This window comes from Pseudorasbora parva, chromosome 2 (genome assembly GCF_024679245.1).
Source record: "Pseudorasbora parva isolate DD20220531a chromosome 2, ASM2467924v1, whole genome shotgun sequence".
NCBI classification, from domain to species: Eukaryota; Metazoa; Chordata; class Actinopteri; order Cypriniformes; family Gobionidae; genus Pseudorasbora; species Pseudorasbora parva.
Window position 1 is genome coordinate 11725898 of NC_090173.1, and position 6370 is coordinate 11732267.

Sequence of the window (6370 nt, forward strand, 5' to 3'; positions counted from 1 at the left end):
TATCTCTACACTCACATGGGAGATCGAATCGAAGGTCAAAGTGGCCTTAGAAGGGGTAACGCCCCCGCCCGGCGGCCCACCGAGTTGTTTGTTCGTTCCGGAGGGGTTAAGATCCGAGGTCCTAAAATGGGGTCACTGCTCCAACATTGCTTGTCATCCAGGGGTAAACCGCACTTGCAGTTTAATAAAGCAACGATTTTGGTGGCCACTTATGGCTCGCGACATTCGCAGTTTTGTTTTGGCTTGCTCGGTCTGTGCGGTTGGTAAGACATCTAACCAACCTCCCCATGGGTTACTTCAGCCGTGGTCTGTTCCTTCGAGACCCTGGTCCCACATCGCTCTAGATTTTGTTACCGCCCTCCCGCCCTCCCAGGGCAAGACGGTCGTTTTGACCGTCGTGGACCGATTCTCGAAGGCAGCACATTTCATTCCCTTGCCCAAATTACCCTCAGCCAAGGAGACAGCGGTATCTGTAGTAGACCACGTCTTTCGGTTACATGGCCTCCCGATGGACGTGGTCTCCGACAGAGGTTCCCAATTTGTGTCCAAATTTTGGCAGGAGTTTTGTAAATTACTAGGAGCCACAGTTAGTCTGTCTTCGGGTTATCACCCCCAAAGCAACGGTCAGACCGAGAGAGCCAATCAGGATCTGGAAAGAGTGTTGCGATGTTTGGTATCCAAGAATCCTTCATCCTGGAGCCAGCAACTCTCTATGGTTGAGTACGCTCATAACTCGTTGCCAGTGTCATCTACGGGCCTTTCACCATTTGAGTGTAGTGTAGGTTACCAGCCACCCATTTTTCCTAGTCTGGATTCCGAGGTCGCGGTCCCCTCTGTTCACGCCTTTATCCAGAGGTGTCATCGCACATGGACCAGAGCCCGTGAGACTCTGCTCCAGGTGGGAGCGCGCACCAAGGCTAAAGCCGATCGCCACCGGTCTAAGCCTCCCGTTTACGTCGTCGGTCAAAAAGTGTGGCTTTCTACCAAGAACATTCCTCTCCGCTCCGTATCTAATAAACTTGCTCCCAAATTTATCGGCCCGTTCACTGTCACCAAGATCATTAGTCCGGTGACAGTCCGCCTCAAACTCCCTCCGGCGTACAGGAGGATTCATCCCGCCTTCCATGTATCCAAAATCAAACCTGTTTTTCACTCCCACCTTAATCCGCCAGTCCCGGTTCCCCCACCGCCGCGACTCGCAGATGGGGAACCAACTTATTCGGTTAATCGCATTCTGGATTCTAGACGGAGGGGACGCGGTTTCCAGTACTTGGTGGACTGGGAAGGTTACGGTCCGGAGGAGAGAAGTTGGGTTCCTGCTAGGGACATTCTGGATCACTCCCTTATTGATGATTACAATCAACAGGTAAGGTCGGCTGGGAGCGTCAGGGGACGCTCCTAGGGGGAGGGGTACTGTCACGGTTCATGGATTCCCTGTCTCACTCTTGGGTGCGTGTTGAATGTAGGTGAGGGCGGAGCCTGGGATTGGCTCATCACGCACCTGTGGCTGATCACCTGCACCAGCTGCAACTCATCACCTTCACCCTATTTAGTCTCTCTGTTTCTCTCTTGTCTTTGTCAGAGCGTTGTTGGATGTTTCCCCTTGTGTCTCCGTGTTGGTTGTCGTTTCCCCCTTCCGTGAAACGCTGGATCCCTTCCCGGATTACCTCTACCGATCTCCCGAGTCACAGCTGCTCACAGCCTGCCCGTGTCGCCAACAGAGCCTCTCTCACTGCTCTGTCTTACCCGGACTTCTTCAGTGTTCTGAGTTTTGACTTCGGTGACACTATCTGTCAGATTAAACTGAGTTACTTGCAATTGAATCCTGCCTCTGTGAATCCGTTACACAACCCCATAACAACACTCTCACAACCACTCAAATCACTTTAGAAACAGTGAACATAGCAACGCCCTGGCAACTACCCTGAAACCCCTAGTAACCACATAACAACACTCTTACAACCACTCAAATCACTTTAGAAACAAGGAACATAGCAACACCCTGGCAACTACCCTGAAATCTCTAGCAACCCCATAACAACACTCTTACAACCACTCAAATCACTTTAGAAACAGTGAACATAGCAACGCCCTGGCAACTACCCTGAAACCTCTAGCAGCCACATAGAAAAACTCAAACCACTCAAATCGCTTTAGAAACAGTGAACATAGCAACACCCTGGCAACTACCCTGAACACCCTAGCAACCCCATATTAACACTCACAACCACTCAAATCACTTTAGAAACAATAAAGCAATACCCTGGCAACTACCCTGAACACCCTAACAACCACATAGCAATACCCTAGCAACGGCACACAATGATTTAGCAGATTTAGCAAAATGCAAAATTAAAAACAAATACAGGTCCTTCTAAAAAAATTAGCATATTGTGATAAAGTTCATTATTTTCCATAATGTAATGATAGAAATTAAACTTTCATATATTTTAGATTCATTGCACACCAACTGAAATATTTCAGGTCTTTTATTGTTTTAATACTGATGATTTTGGCATACAGCTCATGAAAACCCTCAAAAAATTCTAAAAAAATCTAAAAATCTAAAAAAAATTGCATATATCATCCGACCAATAAAAGAAAAGTGTTTTTAATACAAAAAAAGTCAACCTTCAAATAATTATGTTCAGTTATCCACTCAATACTTGGTGGGGAATCCTTTTGCAGAAATGACTGCTTCAGTGCGGCGTGGCATGGAGGCGATCAGCCTGTGGCACTGCTGAGGTGTTATGGAGGCCCAGGATGCTTCGATAGCGGCCTTAAGCTCATCCAGAGTGTTGGGTCTTGCGTCTCTCAACTTTCTCTTCACAATATCCCACAGATTCTCTCTGGGGTTCAGGTCAGGAGAGTTGGCAGGCCAATTGAGCACAGTAATACCATGGTCAGTAAACCAGTTACCAGTGGTTTTGGCACTGTGAGCAGGTGCCAGGTCGTGCTGAAAAACCAAATCTTCATCTCCATAAAGCTTTTCAGCAGATGGACGCATGAAGTGCTCCAAAATCTCCTGATAGCGAGCTGCATTGACCCTGCCCTTGATAAAACACAGTGGACCAACACCAGCAGCTGACATGGCACCCCAGACCATCACTGACTGTGGGTACTTGACACTGGACTTCAGGCATTTTGGCATTTCCTTCTCCTCAGTCTCCAGACTCTGGCACCTTGATTTCTGAATGACATGCAAAATTTGCTTTCATCCGAAAAAAGTACTTTGGACCACTGAGCAACAGTCCAGTGCTGCTTCTCTGTAGTCCAAAAGTGTCTTGACCTGGGGAATGCGGCACCTGTAGCCCATTTCCTGCACACGCCTGTGCACGGTGGCTCTGGATGTTTCTACTCCAGACTCAGTCCACTGCTTCCGCAGGTCCCCCAAGGTCTGGAATCGGTCCTTCTCCACAATCTTCCTCAGGGTCCGGTCACCTCTTCTGGTTTGTGCAGCCACACTTTTTCCTTCCCACAGACTTCCCACTGAGGTGTCTTGATACAGTACTCTGGGAACAGCCTATTCGTTCAGAAATGTCTTTCTGTGTCTTACCCTCTCGCTTGAGGGTGTCAGTGATGGCCTTCTGGACAGCAGTCGGGTCAGCAGTCTTACCCATGATTGCGGTTTTGAGTAATGAACCAGGCTGGGAGTTTTTAAAAGCCTCAGGAATCTTTTGCAGGTGTTTAGAGTTAATTAGTTGATTCAGATGATTAGGTTAATAGCTCGTTTAGAGAACCTTTTCATTATATGCTAATTTTTTGAGATAGGAATTTGGGGTTTTCATGCGCTGTATGCCAAAATCATCAGTATTAAAACAATAAAAGACCTGAAATATTTCAGTTGGAGTGCAATGAATCAAAAATATATGAAAGTTTAATTTTTATCATTACATTATGGAAAATAATGACCTTTATCACAATATGCTAATTTGTTGAGAAGGACCTGTACTTGCACTTGTAGTTCACTAAATATAAAACACAGATTTTGTATTTCTGTTTTTAACTGAAAACAGCAATGTTCTATTTGTTTAAAAGCACAAAACAACAATCCATTAAAGAAGTACAGCTGTAGTCCCCTGGCTCGACCAGCGCTGTATTAATCCTCTATAGGTGATGGCCTTGAACTGCTCGCTTCGACATGGCGGTTTATATAAATAGCAAGACTTAGAGATGTATTTTTAGGCAGCATTTGCGTTGCTATGCGTTTCCCTGACACCAGACACTACAACTCAATGGTTTGCTTGCGTCAGAGCAGCATCCACGGCACACTTCGTCAGATTCGATAGCCAGCGTCCCTCGCGACCGGGTGAACACACAGCGCAGAGACGGACAGAAGAGATGAGCTGACACCTGACACATACAGTAGATCAGATGTTTGACGCCGAGGACGAGGTCCTCTTCTCTTCACGACTTTACTGCAGTGCAGGAAGCCATGGAAAATCCTTTTGATAAATAAAAATAGACACAAAGGACCAGCGTTATTATTATATTATTGATTCAAATTTTGAAGTAGCTTTTATTTGAAAAAATTAAGTTTTTATTCTAACTTAGGTTTTAGTAATTAGTAGTTAAAGCTTTTGTTATCTGTATTAGTTTTTTAAATTTAAATTTAACTATACATGTTTTATTTTTTGTGCATTTAGTATTTTGCATTTAGTACTCAACTACTACTTTTAGTCATTTAAGTTTTCTATCTAACACTCAAAAAATAATTCACTACCCTCAATTTAATTAAAGAAATTTTACACAATTTAATTTAGGTTATTTAATAATTTTCCAGTTTATTTGGGTCAACACGATTTAGTTGGTTTGGGTCAAATTCGTATGTTTAACTAAACATTATTACATTTGTAAATACCTAGCCCTACTCACAACTACTTACCCACCACCCAGAACACCCTAGCAACCACTTGACCAGCCAGAACACCCTACCAACGACTTAACAACACAGAACAACTGCTAAACAACCACCCAGAACACCATAGCAACCACTTAACCACCATGTACACCCTAGCAACTGCTTAACAACCACCTAACCACGCAAAACACTTAAGCCACCACAGCAACCACTTAACAATCAGCCAGAAAACCCGTAGCCTCCACTTAACCACCCGAACACCCTAGCAACCATTTAACCACCCAAGCAAACACTTAATCACGCAGAACACCCTATCAACCACTTAACCACACTAGCAACCACTTGGCAACAACCCAGAAAACCCTAGCAACTACTTAACCACAGCAACCGCTTAACCACCCTAAACACCCTAGCAACCACTTAACCACTCAGAAAAGACTAGCAACCACTTAACAACTAGCAAGAACATTCTAACAACTGCTTAACAACCACCCAGAACACCATAGCAACCACTTAACCACCCCAAACATCCTAGCAACCACTTAACCAACCCAAACCCCCTAGCAACCACTTAACCACCCCAAACATCCTAGCAACCACTTAACCAACCCAAACCCCCTAGCAACCACTTAACCACCCCAAACATCCTAGCAACCACTTAACTACCCCAAACTTCCTGGCAAACACTTAACCAACCCAAACACCCTAGCAACCACTTAAACAACCCAAACATCCTAGCAACCACTTAACCAACCCAAACACCCTAGCAACCACTTAACCAACCCAAACACTCTAGCAACCACTTAACCACCCCAAACAACCTAGCAACCACTTAACCACCCCAAACACCCTAGCAATCACTTAACCAACCCAAACACCCTAGCAACTACTTAACCACCCCAAACATCCTAGCAATCACTTAACCAACCCAAACACCCTAGCAACCACTTAACCAACCCAAACACCCTAGCAACTACTTAACCACCCCAAACATCCTAGCAATCACTTAACCAACCCAAACACCCTAGCAAAACTTAACCAACCCAAACCCCCTAGCAACCACTTAACCACCCCAAACATCCTAGCAACCACTTAACCACCCAAACATCCTAGCGACATCTTAACCAACCCAAACACCCTAGCAACCACTTAACCACCCCAAACATCCTAGCAACCACTTAGCAACCAGCCAGAACACTCTAGCAACTGCTTAACCACCATGCACACCCTAGCAACTGCTTAACAACCACCTAACCACCCAAAACACCCTAGCAACTACTAAACCACCAACCAGAACATTATAGCAACCACTTAATTACCCGAACACACTAGCAACTGCTTGACAACCCCCTAGAACAATATATCAACAACTTAACAAAAAGCCATAAATCTCTAGCAACTGCTTAACAACCACCCAGAACACCCTAGCAACCACTGAACAACAAAAAAAAAAAAATGCTCAAAACTGGCGACCGTGTCCGACTGAACTATTCAAGCTGATTATTTGTG